Source organism: Onychostoma macrolepis, chromosome 06 (assembly GCF_012432095.1).
Source record: "Onychostoma macrolepis isolate SWU-2019 chromosome 06, ASM1243209v1, whole genome shotgun sequence".
Classification (NCBI taxonomy): Eukaryota; Metazoa; Chordata; class Actinopteri; order Cypriniformes; family Cyprinidae; genus Onychostoma; species Onychostoma macrolepis.
Window position 1 is genome coordinate 25,591,169 of NC_081160.1, and position 21,310 is coordinate 25,612,478.

Sequence of the window (21,310 nt, forward strand, 5' to 3'; positions counted from 1 at the left end):
AACTGAAGTAAAAGTCTTTACCTTGACCATTTTGATCAGTTTCATGTATCCTTGAAAAAAATTATATATATATGTATAAAAAGATTTCATACAATCTTACTGACTTACTGACATTTAAATTCTTCAATTTTAAATTTTTTTCACATCCTCCTTATCTTTTACTTGCACATATTCAAACATCGTGAGTAACATTTAGTTGCAAGACATGCAATATCCAGTGTTGTTGGAGACATTTATCTTTTACTTTCTCAGACAGAGTTGAGCTTTCCCATTGCCTTCGGAACCAAAAACACACATATAAATATTTTATCAGTGCTCTTTGCTCAAGTGAATAGTCAGCACTATTCTCAGTTCTTCAAGCCTTATATTCTCACGAAACAACCACATGGATTTACACTCAACCTAAATTTACAACAACTGTATGCTTTCAGAGCATGCTAATATTTTGTGAGTGGCATCAGTTATTACCGTTTACTGAGCATCTTTAAAACAGATGTCTAACGTCTCTCTTCATTACAGTTCAAATGTGCACATCTTGAGATGAATCATAACATTTGTGGGTTAGAGGTGCGTGAACAGCACAGACAGCACAGTTGTGCTGTTGTTATGTAATGTAACATGGTTGGCAGGCGTGTTTGATGACAAACAGAAGCCCTTTAGATGCACTTGAATAGCTGTGTAGTTGGGGGATATGAATATTACATGTTGTGATGTTTTGTGATGTGCTGCTCACGCCGCCTTGTTGGAGACATGTGATGTGATAGCAGAGCCATACAAGTCCCCCATGTCCAAAAGTTGATGCTATTATCTTTTATTTAACAGCAAATGCTAATGATGTTTACAGGCCTGGCAGTCTACTTTTTCATCAGTTAAAACATTTTAAAACTCACAATAGCACAGTATAGTTACAAATGGATAACACTGGCTCTATATCTTTAAGCGAGTGGCATTTTAAAGAATTTTCATTAATTGTTATAAAAGAGTTCAGGGCATAAAGGATAAATATCAGCAACTTCAGGGTTTAAATTCAAAAGCTCAGTTGCACAAATGCTTTATTTTGTCAAGCAGTGCTTGTTATGTCGAGTTTAATCACCTAGTTTACGGTTGGAAAAGCTCTTGGGCAAATAAGTTAAATCAATTCACTATGCTGGGTAACAATAAGGGTGTGTTTACACTTAGCTGAGTTCTCCTTTTCAGGGGTCTTGGCAAGCTTGTTTGGTGTGCACCAATGCCCAGATAGCAGAGTTCGCACTTTCAAATGATACAGAGCAATCACGCTAGTTGGTTTTAAAGTAACTAACCCAACACATACTGATTCATTATGAATCAGTTCACTCGTTTAGTTTAAATGAATTATCATCAGAAGTGTTGCTAATCACCTTTTCAAAAGAATAGAGCTCAAAGTAACTTCCCTAACAATAATGTCTTGTATTTTTTTGCCATTTCATATTCGTTTAACCGTATTACTTACTAAAAATAAAAAAAGCCATAAAACAGCCTATGATACGATTTTTTTTAACCTTACGTTGGTATTCACAAAACATTTTGGTACATTTGGTACGTCTGGTACATTCCCCAAAATGCTTTGCAAAACTTTTGCACACACAAAACTAGTGATGGAAATAATATGAGATGGATGGAAAAGCTATATTTCAATGATTTTTGCAAGAGAATGCAAAAGTTTTGGGATTGAACGCAAAAGCACTGATTATAATTTTAAAGAAGGTTTTTTTCTTTTTAAGTTTAAAAAGGTTTCAATAAGTTCAATAATCCCTTTTTTACATCTTACTTCATTCAGTGTGATAACATATTCCAGTGAACGTCTTAAATGAACTGAATCGTTTTTTCTTATACAGAATGTATACAGAAATTGACTTCCAAAAATAAACTGAGAAATTTGTACTGCGTCAAAAACTAGCCCTCGTTTCCAATACAATTTAGAACAATAAAAGCTACAAAATTGCTCTCTTTGAGGACACATCCTCCAAAGGAACCATGTTGCACATTTCAAAGGCAGCCTGTCCCTTTCTTTGATCCTCACGCTGCTCTATCACTATTGTCCGCACCTGCATGTGGGCAGCAAGGCACGCTCATTAACCACGCACGTCCGCATGACATCTAGCTGAAGCTGCTGGCGCTCGCACTTAATTGAGTAGAGAATTCCTCCTCACAAGGCGTTAATGAAAGGTTTTCACTTGAATGATCGTGACATCACAGCAGCTCAAGCACCCGCTACTAACGAGAGAGGCGAGAATATTTTCTGTTACAAATGCTGTAGATGATCATATGTTGTCTTTTTTTTACAGTCCAGATCTCAATTATAAGGATTTTATCTGCTGGCCAAGTTGGATTATTTGTTCAGATTTGTACTTCACAGGCCAAATTTCTATATAAAATAACTTAATGACTATTTCAAATATGTAAAGAAGATGCTGTGTGGATTTTACTGGCTTTAGTTGCACTACTAGACCAACAAATAGGGAGATCAGAAAGACAGTTTGCCTGGAGGCTGATGGCTCTCCCATAAGAGAGGGATGAGAAGCTTTTCAAAGGGAGAGATGGGACTCTGACTAGCTTAAAAGGGATTTAAAGATTTATCGCAAAGTGCCACAGGAGGATATTCCCCTCGAAAGCTCACCTGATATCAACCTTCCTGCTTCCCCTTACAACACAAACCGTACTTAAACACTAAACGGCACAGTGAAAGATTCAGTCAACTAATTAGACCAGCTTTAAAACCATCACGAGACTTTTACTCATCCAGTCCATACATGGCAGAAAACGAACACTTCACCTCTAAATGAACCAAATCACGAACCAGATGATTCACACTCACTTCAAGCAACACCTTCATATATGAATCATGATCATTTACGAAGCGTCTCTGTATTCTTTCATCTCAGAGCCATATGTTGAGTTCATCGGGCAAATCGCAAACCCAAGAGAAATACCATAGAGATAGAGAAAGGACATGTGAGAAGCTGTCAGAGCGTGAGATGACTCCAGGCAACAGATGCCCAATTACCATATTTACATAATTATGGTGATGCGGTTGGATCCGAATGAAGTTGTAAGAGCACAGCTGTTGTTGTCCAGCTCAGACGTGGCTCAGCAGAGGAGCAGGCTGAATATTTATGTGACATTTCATGATATTTCAATTGCATAGTGTTGCTTATCACAGTCAAACACAGTGGATACCCATTTCATAGGCTTGATAACCATCTGCACCAAGGTTTGATGGCAATATAATATGCTTAACAAAATCATCAAACCGTGTCACAGGTTTTGGAGAATGTTTGCAGACAATTAGATAACACAATTTAGCTCCATCAATTCTATTTTGTAATTAATAAATTCATTAGATTGATCTATATCTAGAGACTTGGGGTGGCCTCTCATGACTTCCATCCATCTAGGAACACTCTAGGATCATTCCGGCAAGTTTTACACAGGAAAACACCACTTACAATTTCAAATCTTTTTCGTTCTGAATTATGCATGGTGAAATCTGCCAGAGCACACAATGCTGAATGATTGCCTTTAACAAAAATAACCAATATCATCTGAGAAATACACATGGGGCAAACTCTTAAATATGCATTTACTGAAAGTAATCAGAGGATAAAATGAATGAGACACAAGCCTCTCTGGAATTTTCCCCACTGTAAAATATGTTGCATTGTGCTTCCCCTTTGAAGACAGCTTCTGCTCTAATAACTTCGTCTACAGGCCTACTGTTCACAGGCTTTGCTCAGCGCTAGCTAGCTCTCGGCCTGAGCCTTTTCAACTTTCAGATAAATTATTCAGACAGATAGCCTATAAATACCGTTCCATTTTATTGAAATATCTTGGCAAGACACCCACAGTATGCTAGCAAACGCGGCCTTGCTGACTTCCATGTCCATCCATTTAAATGTCTCAAAACAAAAGACCTTACAGGAAACATTTGATGATCACATCTTTCATCAAGATCACAAATATTCGCTTACTCATATATTTCCCTTTAAAAGTTTGGGGTCAGTAAGTTTAATACATTTATTCAGCAAGGATGCATTACATTTATAATGCTACGGAAGATTTATATTTCAAATAAATGCTGTTGTTATTTTAACTTTCTATTCATCAAAGAATGCTGACAAAATATGAATCACAAAAATATTAAACAACACAAAGTTTCAATGTTTTCAGTAAATGATGATAATAAGAAATGTTTCTTAAGCACCAAATCAGCATATTGTTATAATTTCTGAAGGAATGTATGACACTGAAAACTGAAGTAGTAGCTTCTGAAAATTCAGCTTTGCCATCACAGGAATAAATTATATTTTAAAATACATTAAAATGTAAAACAGTTATTTTTAATTGGAATACTATTTAACAACATTATTGTTTTGCTGTATTTTTGAGCAAATAAATGCAGCCTTGGTGAGAATTAAATTAAATTTTACCAACTACAAACTTTTGAATGGTAATACATGTGGAAATTATTAAAAGAATCTGTTAAAGTAACAGTTTGCCCTCCAAAAAATGTAAATTGTTCATAAACTGCTTCTATGTTACCTTTATGGTGATTTCACAGGGTTGTAGAGTTTGACGGACACTGGTCATTGTCTGCTTTTAAATGAAGAAAGAGCACCCTTAACAATCTGCAAAACAAAGAAAATAATGAGTTTGAAATAACACGGGTGAGTAAATAATGACAAAACATTCATTTTTGCATAAATCACGCTACTAAAAAAAAGGACTGGCACAAGCCTCTCACCTAGACCACTCCAAGAACAATACAACATAGGCAGTTAACAATAACATTACGTCACGTACATGTAAAAGCAAAATAGTGGGTGTCTCGTAACTACAACTGACATGGGAGTAAACTTCACTTTGTATGCTAGGAGAAAAAAAAACTTTTACACTCCTTCATGTCCTTAAAACAGTGCCGCCACCTACAGACTTGCCACAATTAGAGCAAATTCAGAGGACTGCCAAAAACACTGATTGCCATCTATGTGCATATAGCTGACATACACTCAAATGCATTGCTGTTATAATCACCAATATCACATGAAAATGCAAAAAATCTAACTACAGAAAAGTGACAGTTTTTGGCCTTCTTATGTCCTCAAGCAGCATGAGGTGTTAATTAACATGTGGTAACAGCTGCCATGCTCCTAACGATCTCTTGAGTGCAACATCTTTCCAGCTAAGCCTCAAAGTCTTTTAAATCGCCTTAACATGATGGAGTCTGTCTAGAAAATAAATATAAATGTAAATGTAAGCTCCAATGAGGATAGCCACACTGGCTTTTATGGCTCATGAAACTGTCTGTGCTGAGGGTGGGCGAGGAGTGACAGGTATCTTTAATGCAGTCGCTAGACAGAGGACTGTCAGATATGATGATGAGGATGAAAATGAATGAAATTGAGCTATAAGTGTCACAAATTGGCATGCCACTGCCAAGTGTCACAAGCAATCACTTCACCTCACACTATGCTTCAACGAATGACTCAATCAGTGAGTTAATGTAGCAAGATTGTGGCTGCTGTCTCAATTTTTCACATACATTGTTCTTCGATCATGGTGAGGATTTCTAACTTCTAATGTTTTATACTGAGCTAATGAGTAGTTCTATCTATCTATCTATCTATCTATCTATCTATCTATCTATCTATCTATCCCCTAGCCTGACCTCTACTCAAGAGAACTAACCCTCATACCTTTTTGCATTTCTACATTTTCTTTAATACATGTCTTCATATTAAGCTGATTGGCCTGTGGGTACCGTTACCCAAAAAAAAAGGTCAATTCAGGTCTTACTATTTTTGTAGGGACATTTAGTCCCTCCCTTCTACGTAGGCAAAACCTGACTCCAAAACCACAAGGAATAAGACAAAAACAGACATCAAACTTACGGATTGTGACCACTAGATGGCAGAGTAATACCATTGAAAAACCTGCCACATCGTCTGTAAAGGTCCTTTGAAAGATTGTTCTCCCTCAGCCGCTTAATTGGGATAAAAGTTAAAAGAAGACAATTTTGAAATGAAATATCAAATGATAAACAACAGTAGCGAAACACAAACATCTACGTTAACACCAACACACACTTTTTCTAGCCTTCACTAGATTAGGAGTTACACGAGCTATAAAATGCATATATGCTAATCCTAATATAGCCTAAAATACAGTTAAAACGAGTACTGATTAAAAAAAAATACAAGCAGTTTTATCCACAAATTGCAATAACTAGTTTTACCTTGTTCGTTTTACGTTGCTGCATACGATAAAACTGGACGTGAACTAGCGACGTAAGTAAAGGGAGTGTCCTAAACGGTTTAAAATCATCAGCAGTCCTTTGAGGGTACAATAAAATCTTAATTTTTGATATCGTTAAATGTTACTACGGTTACAAGCATTATGCGTTAGAGAAGGGGACTGACTTGGTTATTGTGTAAAGGATAATCAACGGCTAACGTTAGCTGTGCATTAAACGATTTGAATGCAAGACGTGGAGGCGAAGAACCTTGGTTGCCTCCGCGAAGTGCATTCAAATCGTTTATGCCATGGAGTCAAACCGTTTATGCCATGGTCATTTGCCAGCATTCACATATTAAAGATGTTAATAATATCTGCGCTGCAATATTTGACCGGAACGATAAAAATGACGGTTATTTTCTTCTGTATTACTATTCATCTGAAACTATGTTACTATGGTTACCAATGTTTATAAGAAGCGTAATAATACAGAACGTGATTAAACTGACCTGGAACTACCTGCGCCGTTAAACGAATTTAATCAACACCTGTCAGCCAATCAGAATCGAGTATTCAGACAGACCATGGCATAATCGATAATAAAGACGGTTAAGGCCTACATGCTTTTGTCAGTTTTGATCTGACATGCTTTGATCTGGCCATCAAGACTTTTTGGCCCTTACACTCCTCCCGTCTATGACTGTTTACTGTAGCTCTTCCCAAAACAGGTCATTGGATTAATCGCTATCGAGTTTTGGGATTGGCTAACACTCGCGGAGCCTTGGCCTTTCACATCACAACAAATGTTAGGCTATGATACAGTACCAGTCAAAAGTTTTTGAACAGTAAGATTTTTATTGCTTTTTTAAAGAATTCTTTTCTGCTCACCAAGCCTGCATTTATTTGATCCAAAATACAGCAAAAGCAGTAATATTGTGAAATATCTGTATTATTTAATATAACTGCTTTCTATTTGAATATATTTTTAAATGTAGGCCTATTCCTGTGATTTCAAAGCTGAATTTTTAGCATCATTACTCCAGTCACATGATCCTTCAGAAATCATTCTAATATTCTGATTTGCTGCTCAAAAAAGTAGAATTTTTTCAGGTTTCTATGAAAGTTTAAGAACAGCATATATCTGAAATAGAAATCTTTTGTAACATTGTCTTTATCATCACTTTTTACCAATTTAATGCATTCTCGCTGAATAAAAGTATTAATTTCTGTAATATAATTTTTCAGTGAAAATCATAAATAAATAAAAAATATTTCACAGCTTTTGGAAATTTCCCTGTACCGCATTATCCTGTAATGTGGTACCACAGTATCCCTGTAACCAGCATTTTGCATGTGGTATTCTTTGGTGGAAATATTGTAATTAACCACAAATAAATTGAGATAAATGGCAGGAGTGTACATACTCCTGCCATTTATTTCAATTTATTTGTAATAATTCAGCAAAGTAATTTAATTAATTCACTAATTCTCCTTGACAACAGCACACATGAGTGTAACAAACTGCAGGTCAGGACTTTCATCTATTTGTATATTGATTTATGTTAATTTTAATGTTTATTAAAAAAGAATCTGTGAAAATGTGTTTGTTTAATAGCTTGAAAAGGTGCCGGTATAAATAAGTAGCCTAATCAATACTGCAAGATATTTACATGACAAACATTCTGATTAGTATGCCACATGCCAGCTGTCCAAAAGATAACACTGGCTTAATCGGGTTATGGCAATCTGGTAAGCATGTTGAAATATGACTAAATTTTGTTTATAATGGGAATATCTCAAACTATTGCCCTTACTCTCTCACCTTTAATGTTACCACAAACACACACACATAAACACAGGTTAGGTTTCCTTGTTTTATGGGGACATTCTCATGAAAATGCGTATAAATAGTACGCCAAATAAAAACAAAAACTCATAGTATTGATACACAAATATGCTTTGGCGTACATATGATACGAGCATGTTTGGCGTGCATATAATACGCAGTTTTTGCGTGCATATGATCCGAAATTTGTTGCCGTGCATATGATACGCAGTTTTCGCGTACACTGTAAAAAGTGATGTTAGCTTAACTTGAAAAATTGAGGAAACCTGTTGCCTTAAAATTTTTAAGTAAATGATAATTAAAAAAATAAGTTAAGTGAATTGTCAAGTTCACTTAACTTTCTTTTTTTTTTTTATTATTATTATACAACAATTCTTTATGACTTATAAGCTGTTTTCATGTTTTCCTTTTGTCCCCACAAGGTCAAAATTGACTGGTATTACTATAATTGTGGGGACATTTGATCCCCATAACCAGTGGCGGACTGGCCATCTGGAGCACCGGGAGTTTTCTTGGTGGGCTGCTGTACAATGTGGGCTGGCCCTTTGCGTAAATATATAATTAAAAAATGAATTGTAAATCCTTGTATATCTTCCATCAGCCCTGACGAATGGTCCACGCAGCCCATTTGAGTCAAATAATCTAATTAATTTAGCGTGCTCCATCTTAAAAGCGCTCCTCAGTGTCAAAATGTTTGAAATATCCAATCAAAATGTAGAAGGCGGGATTTACTGTTTACAAATGCTGAGCTGCGTGCGACTTGAATGCGAGCTGAGGTAAGATGTAGCAGCTAACATGACGAGACAATTCAGCAATATTTGCCAACCGTTTATGATATTAAAAATTTTTTATAAATAAAATAAAAGTTAAATGACAGACATTAATTTTCAGGAATGCAAGCTACTACTGGCCTTTTCAAATTTCTCAGATTTTAATGCCATTACGTTATTCGTCACAATGTAGCCTACATAAAATAGCAGTTTTAAGCAGACATGAGATAAGAGTTAATGTATATCTCTATATAGGCTTAATGTATATTTCTTTATAGTCTAAGAAATTTTTTAAATCTATAAATCATTCTCAGTCTTACTCTAGAACATTGTAAATCTGAAGACTTTTGCTTTCGAGTGCTGCACATAGGAAACTGATTTATATTTATATAAGTGATATATAAAAATATAATTTTCTTTACATTATTTTATATATTTGCATTATTTTATAAACACACTGGTGGTCAAAAGTTTAAAATAAATAAGGCTATTATTTATTTATTTGAAAGAAGATTTAATGTATTGATCAAAAATACAGTAAAAAACTGAATCAGAAAGAGCTTTTACTGCCAAGTATGCTTGCGCATACAAGGAATTTGTTTTAGTGTCATAAGCTTCCAGTTCACAGAGACAACAACGACACACAGACAATAAAAATAAGATGAGCAGATGAGCAAAAAGAAAAATAATTTGAAACATAAATGATTGTATATACAGTTGTGCTGTATAGATGATAGAGTGGGATAGAATAGAAGGAGATGCAGGGATGTACTAGGATGGAGGTGGTAGCAAATAAATATAAGGTTATTGCACATTGTTATTGTGGGGGGTGGGGGGGTATTTTAACCGTTCATAAGTTGGATTGCCTGGGGGAAGAAACTGTTCTTGTGCCTGGCTGTCCTGGTAATTGGGGCTCTGTAGCGCCGGTCAGATGGCAAAAGTTCAAAAAGGGATGACTTGGATGTGAGGGATCCAGAGTGATTTTCTGAGCCCTTTTCCTCACTCTGGATGTATACAGTTCTTGAAGGGTGGGCAGGGGGGCACCGATAATCCGTTCAGCAGTCCGAACCGTTCTCTGTAGTCTTCTGATCCCTGATTTTTTTAGCTGAGCCAAACCAGATAGTTATTGAAGTGCACAGGACAGACTCAATGACGGCTGAGTAGAACTGTTTCAGCAACTCCTGTGGCAGGTTAAACTTCCTCAGTTGGCGAAGGAAGTACAACCTTTGTTGGACTTTTTTTACAATGGAGTTGATGTGAGTGTCCCAACTCAGGTCCTGGGAGATGATGGATCCCAGGAACTTGAATGTCTCCACTGCAGTCACAGTGCTGTCTATGATGGTGAGTGGGGAGAGTGCAGGGGGGTTTCTCCTGAAGTCCACGATCATCTCCACTGTATTGAGCGTGTTGAGCTCCAGGTTGTTAAGATTGCACCAGACAGCCAGCTCTTTAACCTCCTGTCTGTAAGCAGACTCGTCACCGTCCTGGATGAGGCCGATGAGTGTGGTGTCATCTGCAAACTTCAGGAGCTTGACAGAGGGGTCTTTAGAGGTGCAGTCGTTGGTGTACAGGGAGAAGAGCAGCGGGGAAAGAACACATCCCTGAGGGGCACCAGTCTTGGTGGAGAGGCTGTTTGACATGAATTTCCCCAGTCTCACGAGTTGCTGCCTATCTGTCAGAAAGCTGGTGATCCACTGACAGATAGAGCTTGGGACAGAGAGCTGGGTTAGTTTGATCTGGAGGAGTGTAGGGATGATGGTGTTGAAGGCCGAACTAAAGTCCACAAACAGGATCCTCACATAAGTCTCTAATTTGTCCAGGTGTTGCAGGATGTAATGCAGTCCCACGTTGACTGCATCATCCACGGACCTGTTTGCTCGGTAAGCAAACTGCAGGGGGTACAGTAAGGGTCCAGTGATGTCCTCCAGATAAGCCAGAACCAGTTTTTCAAATGACTTCATGACTACAGACGTTAGAGCCACAGGTCTGTAGTCATTAAGTCCTCTTATCTTGGGTCCTCTTATTCTTTGGAACAGGGATGATGGTGGAGCGTTTGAAGCAGGAAGGGACTTCACACAACTCCAGAAATCTAATTAAGATCTGTGTGAAGATGGGGGCCAGCTGGTCAGCACAGGTTTTTAAGCAGGCTGGTGTCACACCGTCTGGGCCTGGTGCCTTCCTTCTCTTGTTATTCCTGAAAACCTGGCGCACATCTTCTTCACTGATCTACAGTACAGGAGTGGGGGAGAGGGGGGTTGCTGGAGGTGTTAATAGTTGTGTAGAGAGATGGTCAGGACGGGTGTGGAGTGTTTCAAATCTACAATAAAACTCATTCAGGTCTTCAGCAAGTTGTTGATTCACCTCAGGCTTTCAAGCCTTTCCACACTGAAGCGGCGTCATTGGAAGTGAACTGATCTTCCAGATTTTTAGCGTAGGTCCTTTTAGCCACTCTAATCTCCTTATTCAGTGTGTTCCTGGCACAATAATATTATTATATAAACAATAATATTATGAAATATTACACTTAAAATAGTGGTTTTCTATTTAGGATATTTTAAAATGTAATTTATTTCTGCGATCAAAGCTGAATTTTCAGCATCATTACTCCATCATTACTGTCTTCAGTGTCCCTTCGGAAATCATTTTAATGCTGCTTAATTTGTTATCAGTTATTGTTACTTCCTAATAAGTGTAAATATCTTTACTGTGTCACAGGACGTGGTTTTAGTTAAGACAATTTCCAAAACAAAGGCCAGGAGAATGAAGTCGCATCAACACACGTATTCCTTTTAATAAACATCAAACCTAGACAAAGAACATATAGAAACTGAAGGCTTATAAAAGACAGGGGAACCAAGGAGCAAACGAGATGATTAATTAAACACATGTGATAAGACTGAACAATAATTAGACAATTAGCTAATTAGCTGACAGTCTGGATGGCAGGCTTGACTTCGCCGCGGACGGTGGCGGGCTTGACTGGGGAACGGCTGACAGACTAGACACGGGCTGGTTCTGGCTCGGGCCCGGACACTCCCCAGACACCGGAAGACACCTTCCCTCCAACTTAGTCCAGTGGTGTCTGGGAGGTCCACAGGGCGATGGTAATTGGCCCTGAGCCAGAACAGCGAATTGATGGTGGCGTCATCCAAATCTGTCACCGCGGCGATCCCACAGAATTCCCCGGCGTACACGAAGAACCGAACGGCGATATCCATGCCGCGGAAAGAAAACTTTTTTTTTTTTTTTTACATTTTAGGTCTCGGTTTCTGTCACGGGACGTGGTTGTAGTTAAGGCAATTTCCAAAACGAAGGCCAGGAGAACGAAGTCGCATCAACACATGTATTCCTTTTAATAAACATCAAACCGAGACAAAGAACAAACAGAATCTGAAGGCTTATAAAAGACAGGGGAACCAAGGAGCAAACGAGATGATTAATTAAACACAGGTGATAAGCCTGAATGATAATTAGACAATGAACTAATGAGCAGGAACAGAACCAAATAAGGAAAAACAGGAACTCAACAGGAACATATATGTGACATACTGTCACTTAAATCAATTTAATGCAACCTTGTTGAGGAATTATAAATAAATCTTGATTAATAAATCAAATTAATAAAAATGTAAAAAAATAATTATTATTAATAAAATATTAATTTATATATTTTTAATCTTACCCAATACTGAATGGTGTCACATTTTCCACAAAAAAATATGAAGCAGCACAACAGTTTTCAACATTGATAATAATCAGAAATGTTTCTTGAGCAGCAAATCAGCATATTAGAATGATCTCTGAAGCATCATGTGATACTGAAGACTGGAGTAATTATGCTGAAAATTCAGCTTTGATCACAGCAATAAATTATATTTTACTATATATTCGCATTGAAGACACCTATTTTAAATTGTAACATTATATATTTCACAGTACTGTTTACTGTATTTTTCATCATCAAAATAATTAGTATACTCCTTTCCACAATTGGAGCTCTATTCCTTAAAATGATAGATGTCAAGCTCCTGCAAAAGGACAAATAGGCCTACTGTATATGACCAATAGAAAGGCACTATGAAAACAGTCCGCATTCTGCACTATTCAAGTCTTCTAGACCAGTGATTCCAAACCCTGGTCCTGGAAGCACCCCAACACTGTACATTTTACATAGTAGTATCTACTAATGAGCTGATGACCCGAATCAGGTGTGTTTGATTAAGGAGACATGCAAAACGTGCAGTGTTGGGGTGCCTCCAGGACCAGGGTTGGCACTGTTCTAGACGATACCAGAGCATTGTGTCATATGGACTGATAATATAGATAATATTTAACTTTAGTGATATTAAACTGTTCCTCGTAAAAAAATCTTTAAAAAGTATTTACTATTTGCCATTTACACCAGGAAAGACAAATTGTAATGTAAAGAAGAATGCCAGTCATTTATGGTGTGGTGCGGTGTGTTGCGGACCGGGTTTGGTGGGCCACTCTGTGCCAAAAAGTCCACTTTTTGGCTCCAGTCCACCCCTGCCCATAACATAGGGAATACTTAGGACCACACACACACACACACACACATTTCCAGAACATTACAGCAGTAGCACCTACATACTCACAAAGTGTGCTCACGCATCTTCAGTTATTGTGCGTGGTTACCAAGCTGTGCTGCTTTCACATTCATGAAAATCCCGGCCATTAATTCCCTGGGATGGAGGCGAGGCTGGACCACTGATGAAATATATGCCAGAAGCCCTGCCAATTTCTGTCTGAAAGCCAACAGACATCTCATTCACTTAATGCTGTTTTGGGGAGGGGAATGGGGATGATTTTTTTTCTACACCGTGGACTTATGCATCATGATCAGCAGTGGGAGAGAAAGTGAGAAAGAAAAGACTCTGCCTGAGGTGGGTCATTTCTCTGTCTGCCTTCCATCAGCTCTTTTATGGAATAATGGCATTCTCCTGGATATTGAAATAGATGGTGAGAGAAAAAAACAATAAGTGAAGTGAAAAATTGGAAAAATTCAAGCAACTCCAGAGTGCAAACACAATTCTAACCCGAAGTATCACCAGTCAAAGTAGAACTAATTGACTTTCACAATCCAAGCCAGGAATTTTTTTCTAAAAAAGACAATTTTCTTTTTTACATCCGGTATTAAGGAAGAGTGATGCTATACTGATTTGCACAACTTTGATCAGCATAGTAAATGAAAATCTAAGCTTGCTCTCACATCAAATCAAATGAAATATTGTTCCAAAACATTAGTATTCATATTTGATCCTTTTTCAACCATCTGGTTTGAACCCATGGTAGTGAACCTTTTACTCTGTAGAGTTACTTCTACAGTAGGCATGCCAGCTGGCAGCTTGGCATAACGCATTGCTCTCGTAGGTTCTGATATTTCAGACAGCCATCTTCCATGCCAACAGTTCCTGCAAATCCTCACGCAAACTATTGAGAGGCCCGGCGGACCTCAACAGAGCTCTAAATAAGCATGCCATTCTGTATATCATTTCAAACCGACCCCGTAAAGGCCCCTCTCAGCTCTGAGTGCAATAGCGCTGTGGCTCAAAACTGCTTAAATATCATTTCAGAGCATAACATGAACGATAATTAATGTAATATTCACTCACTGCATGTGATCTCTTGCAATGCAAAAAATTATATTGTAAACTTTTTATAATCTGAGGGATGAGCTGAAATGATCATCTGTGGTAATCAACATTCAGTCAAGTACAAGACAAATATAGCCGACATCTTCAAATAAGTGTTTAATTTGTTATTTGAAGAGGATAAAAGTGGGTTCCAAACTATCAAGAGTGACTCTCCAACCCGTAAGAATAAAGAACCAAATATAAAACTGTGATATAAAAGAAATGTGATTCAGAGAGCTGAAATACAAAGTAGAGCAATAACTCTCCACCAATATTGTAAGCATAACTGTCTCCTAAAGCTTCCCTCCCTTGGACAGCAGATGATTGGTATGCCTGTGAAATCCTAAAGGCTCCCAAGAGAGGTGGCGCCTGGAGATGATAAGATCCATTCCCATCAAAGGTCAGAGCTGGTCGAAGAATAATGTGGTCAGCATAGGGCGAAATCACATCACATTCCTCATTAACATATTCCTGAGAGCTTGCAGATATTGTCAGTGAGAAAAAGTTAAACCGCATTGTCAAAGAAAATCGATAAAAAATTACAAAAGAGACAAAAGGGAAATAGGTGAACGCCACCTGAAAATTTGCAACGGGTGCTTAAAAATTACAATGGTTGTTTTGTGGATTTTAGGCAGTGTCGGTTAGTTCTAATGCCATCAGTATGCTAGTGTACTAATCTGAATCCTTTTTATAACTTAAATACTGTAAACCTTAAGTAATGCAATGAAATTTACAAGCAGGTCTACCAAATGTAAGAAAATGATGAGGAACATAAAAATATACCTCTCTTCCAAAAAGAGGTTTTCACAGTGATGCTATAGAAGAACCATTTTTTCTTAATGTGAACAACATTTTAATAATCTAAAGAACCTTTTTCCTCTATAAAGAACATTTTGTGCAATGGAAAGTTTTAAACTTAACTTTTAAGTTAACAGTCAGCACAAGCATAGCTAAGTAGCTGATACTCTTCTGTGATGCTGCATGTAAACCTATATTATGAATTAGCTTTTCTTATCTTCTTCTTCATCATATAACAAGGCTTAAAAAAGATAACATTTTCTTCTTGGCTTGTTGAAAATGTTTGAAGATGACAGAATCAGTCCTCAAAGCCCAGGCCACCCTCACAGGAGCAAACCGCTTCACAAACAACCCCCATCTCCCTGAGGAAGGAGTGAATGAGTTTATGTTGCCTTACCTCGTCCTTTCTCTCTTTGTCTCCACCTCCTTTACTAACTCATGAGACTTTCTTGGCTGAGGTTCGGAGAAGTTTGGATATGACTCACATGGAAACTCATGCAGAGTGGGCTGCCAGGCTGCTCTGCCTCTTCCTATAGTCTGTGATATAGTGAGAATAATGGTCGATTAATGCCGGTTCAGCCCTGATTCAGCCACTGCACTGCCTTATCCAGCAGAGCACAATGTTAATGATGCAGAGAAAAACTGTTCATAGTTGAGGAGTAAATCCTGCTTCACAAGAACAAAAAGGTTTTTGGCTCATTAGGAAATGGTGCTATGTGTATCCCTGTGACTTTTTTTTTTTTAATTGAAATTAACAATAAATAAATAAATAAAACAGAACACAGAAACTGAACATAGTGGCACAGATTTAAATTTGATAGATTTAAAAATTTAATATGTAATTCAAAAAAATAATATATTGCATAACGCATAATTTAATGCATTGACTATATTGATGATTGACGCAAGTCTATCAAGTTTCTTTCACATTATTAATGGATTTTAAAAATAAAAATATAAGAAAACTTGGTTACAGTAACAAATATGAAAACTGCATATATTCCTCTGGGTCATTTATTCATATGACAATAGTGACATGAAATGCACATCTAAAATTGTCTAATTCAGCTTCATCCACTGGTAAATTGTTATAAATTTTCATTGGCTCTGTATTCTCTGATTGTTGAATTCAAATTTGCACAATTAATGAAGAGAGAAACTGTAATATGTAGTGTGTGCGCGCGTTTTTGTGACAAATGAGGACATACATTTGTATAATGACATAGGTATGACATATGTATTACAAGGAGAAGGTGACTTATGAGGACATTGCCCCATGTCCCCATTTTTCAAAATGCTTATAAATCATACAGAGTGAGTTTTTTTTTGAGAAAGTAACAATGCAGAAAGTTTCCTGTAAGGGGTAGGTTTAGGTGTAGGGCAATAGCACATATAGTTTGTACAGTATAAAAACCATTACGCCTATGGGATGTCCCCACTTTTCACAAAAACAAACGTGTGTGTGTGTGTGTGTTTGCTTTGGACTTATACACACACTCGCTGCCCAGCCATGACATTAGAGCCAGGCGGTTAAAATCTAAGTTATTAGTGTTCAGATAAATGGAGGTTGCATTTGGTGCAATTTATTCTCATTAATTATTTAGCGGCCAGGCCCTCACATTATGCAGTTCAGATACTTAATAGGAGCAGATCACCGAGTGGGTCAGGAATGATTACACATTGCACTGGCTGGCAACGAGAAAGCATTTGCTGAGTGGTAATTACTTGAAATGATAAAGCGCTTGCATTAAACGTGATAAAGAGAGGGTTCCAATGCAAAGTCACTCATTGCAAAATTAAAAGAATTAGCAACAATTCTGCCTGCCAGTCATGCAAGGAGTTCACATTGCTGAGGTCAAATCAGACCACAATACACTACGAACACATTCATACGCTAATTGCTGTTTCTGGGGTTGTTTTAGAACAACATTTTTCCTTTGATTTCTCTCTTTTTTTTTTTATCTCATATTGATATAAACCTCTCATTAATCTTTCAAATTCTGCACACATTGGCAAATTAGGCACAGGGAGAGTTTGGAATATTAAAATAGCGGCGTAATGACAGAAACCGAGGTAAAAATGCATAGGACACATCTCTAAATCTTCATTTACGCATTTCGTGACAGGCAGGAACCCTTTAATATGCACAACGCATCACTTCCTATGTAGATGTCAATCGAAATGCTTTAAAAATAGCTGTTCAGTTTGCAAGCCTCCAGAGGTTCTTCTCTAGAGTTGTAATAGCCAGGCAGAACGTCTTCTTTTGAAGCAGACACAAAGACGAGCCCACAGGAGCTGTAGCAAAGTGAGACAAATGAAGATATGACCAGCAGTCGGGTTATTACTCAAGACTGGCAGATATGTCTGTCTCACACGACACAAAGGCACCCGGGTTATCAATTATTAATAATGGGGTTTTAGTTCAGTATTCAGGCTGGTTCTTGAACATCTCCTAACTATGGCTTTTAATTCATGCTATGTTTCCTCTTTCTGTCAGAGAATTCCCTTGTTTGTCACTATCTTGTTCAAACATAATGACTTTGGTCATGCAAATTTTGTCTCTCCACGGGCCCTTTTTTCACTCGTGCACATTTTCTAGTCATCATTTTCCATCACAGCTCATTGAAGCACCCAGTTAGAGGCAAACAAAGATTGAGCAATGAAGTTCATAGAGAGCACACTTGACTGCTCAGCATGACAACAGTGGCTCAGATTATCTAAGCGCACAGTGTTGACTTCTCTGCTGTACTTGTAAATTAAACACATCCCATGTTTTAGGGGAAGAAGATTTGATGTTAAATTTGTTGTTTTTGGTTGTGGCCTGGAATTATCTGATGCTGCGTCTCAAAGGCCCCAAGAACACTTTCAGAATCACATGCTCTATTCATGTCGAAACCTAGTAGGTGGACCTAGATAGCATTTTTGGGCACCACGGGTTTGTGAACCTAGAGAGGCATCTTCCTAGACAGCATTTTTGTCTATGATCAAAATAGTCAAAATCTAGTGTGCTGCCTACTATACCAATACAGCATTTCTAACCTAATCAAAGCCTAGTTAGATCCAGCATTGTGGGGGCATCATAGGCAACTTTGAACCTAGTAAAAAATGAGCAGTCTATCTAGACAGTGGCATCAGACACATTCTACCTAGTGAATTCTAGTGAGATGCCAATACCAGTGTATAATGCTGGGAATCATATTCAAACCTAGTCAATACTACTGAGTCACCTACCTACACTGCATTTTTGGACATCCTAGACATGTTCAAACTAGTCAAAACCTAGTAGACTCTTAAAAAATAAAGGTTCCAAAAGAGGGTTTTCACAGTGATACCATAGATGGGTTCCCCAAAAAACTGTTCTTAAAAGAACATTTTAATAATCTAAAGAACATTTATTTCCAACATGAGGAAACTTTTGAGCAATGGAAAGTTTCCAAGTATGTTACAGTTTCTTGATGAAACCATTGATAACAAAAGAACCTTTATTTTTAAAAGTGTCAGTAGGTCTAGAGACAGTGTTTTTGCGCAGCATGTAGGTATGTGAACCCAGTAAAAACCTAGTGAGACACCTACCAAGACAGCATTTTTGGCTTTAGACACAATCAAAACTTGGTTACCTACCTATGCAGTAGACAGCATTTTTGACTAATAGGGAGCATTTTTGGGCATCAAAAACATTCATTCAAAGGCATTCAAACCTAGTTAAAACCTATAGACACTCCTATCCAGACAGCATTTTGGGCAACATATGCACATTCAAACCTAGTCAATAGTGAGTCACCTCTTTAGACGGCATTAGGCATGTACAATCTAGTTAAAACCTAAAACCTACATTCATTCCTAACTGGGTATCACAAGTACACTAAATCCTAGTTATTTTAAAATGTATGAAACACCCAGGCATACTGTAATATCTGTGTCAGATTGATAACAAACTTAAAGGGATGTTGGGGGATGGATGAAAAGAGATAGAGAAAAAGCTTCTTAGCGACAAAAACTGATGTAAACACTTAACCAAACAAACCACCGCAGCTGTCTAAATCTCCACTGCTTCTCCATCCTTTCAAACCTTCGAAAACACTATTGTCTTACATTCATCAAACCATGGAAGTCATGCCGGACTGAACAAAGAGAAGCTCAAATTCTAAGCAGGCAACAATTCCTTCCCGCAAAATGGAGATCAATGCTATATTGACTCGCACTCATCAGAGTAAATGATTTTTCTTATTGATTCTGCTGGAAGACTGACATGTGCAAGCCAGAGGACTTGTGCTGTTTTATGGTAAGATCTGCGAGTGCATTTCTGTGGATGTAAACAATCGAATATTCTTGGTCATAGGTTACCTATCCAAATACATATCACAGATGTCACTGGTTACAGAAAGACACAACAGTCACACTCTGTAACAGCATGAATCTACTTGTATGGTGATTTTGTAATAAGAGCCAGTTAGAGTAATCTAATAAACATTGAGTAATGTGAGATGCATGCATTCTGATTTCTTGCTTCATCATTAGAAATTTTAGGTCGATATTACTATATTCAGGCTGGGTTGCTGTGTGTGAATCTCATTTGCTGGGATGACTGCAAATTAAAAGTGCAAAAAAAAAAAAAAAAGGTCACAGATTAACGTAATTATTAGGAAGACAAAATTTACAAAATTATGATATTCTATTAGCATTTTCCCCCCAGAAATCAAATAGCATGCACACAACATACAAACTAAAGGTGAAATATCAAGCTCTTTTAAAAACAAAAATTATACAAAAAAATAATTATACATCATACATATTTGTTTTACTAAATTAAACAATATGAATAAATGGGTGTAATATATTAATATTTCAATTTATATTAATATATTTAATTCATCCTTTTATATTAATTAAAATAATTATTTAAAAATAATTGATAAATCATTTAAATAAAATAAAATAATTTAAAATATTTTTAATGAAACAATAAAAATGACAATAATACAATATTGTTATGTTAATACAATATATTGTTCATATTTAGACCAACTTGCATAGTTGGTGCCAGTTTCATTCACACATGCCCAAACACTCTTTTTTATTAACTCTTGTATTTTTTACCCATCCACAGGTTAAAAAAATAATTTTATTTTCCTGTTAAGCACATTTTCCATTTCTCTCTACTGAGTCTCTGTTAAACACATACTCTAACCTTTTGGAACAGTGGGATTGTTGGTTTCCTTCATATAAAACGCTCTTCCCTTATCTGCAGATGTTCTCCCCTTCCCAAACATATGGAATTCCTCACTCTGTGGTCTGGAGGGAGGGAATGCTGCGGAAGAGACCCATCTGGAGTGGGAACAAGCTGGGTAATGGTAGAGATGAGGCCCCCCTCTCCGCCTGGCTCTCTGGAGAAGCCTTGGGCTTGTCTGGAAACGCATCAATCGGGACAGACACAGCGGGCCGATCCAGAGCCTGTCACCGGATAGCCCAGGGAGAGGAGTTAAAACTACAATTGGTTCTGCCGTTTAATGAAAGAAGCTACAGGACACTGGAGACTGGACGAGTGCTGCAACAGACAGGCTTAGTGAATGCAGCTGAAGGATTATGGCAGATTTTGGGTGATGATGGAGACAAGTGGTTTTGAGACCGTGAATAATCACACGCAAAGTCAAACTTGACCACTTTTACATGCTTATTCAGGCTTATTATCGTATGGGAAGATCCAAAAACCAGCATAAAACCCCTTTCACGTGTCAGGGCTTCAACGCAGCCCTCAACACCAGTGTCACGCGCCATTTTGACATCCGTCTGCAAATAGCATTACCTAAAACGATGTTATGAGGTCGCTAGGTAAACCTAAAGTAGGTTGACAAGGTAAACAGTAAAAACATACAAAAAGTAATGTATTTTTAGCCTACTGTATGCAATTTGTCCCACGTCCCTCGAGTCGTGCTCTGTGCTGGATGACGACGGTGATTATGAAAAGAGGGAGACCGAACTCCTGTTGCTTT

The 21,310-nt window shown here is 37.5% G+C and overlaps 1 long non-coding RNA gene across 1 annotated transcript; it reads right to left on the reverse strand.

The window, feature by feature from the left end:
• Positions 1 to 13,365: 13,365 nt before the first annotated feature.
• Positions 13,366 to 21,192, reverse strand: LOC131541825 (uncharacterized). Its single transcript, XR_009271599.1, has 3 exons — positions 20,509 to 21,192; positions 15,718 to 15,857; positions 13,366 to 13,829 (listed from the first exon to the last, which is right to left on the reverse strand). It is a non-coding gene; the product is annotated as an uncharacterized LOC131541825 (long non-coding RNA).
• Positions 21,193 to 21,310: the final 118 nt, after the last annotated feature.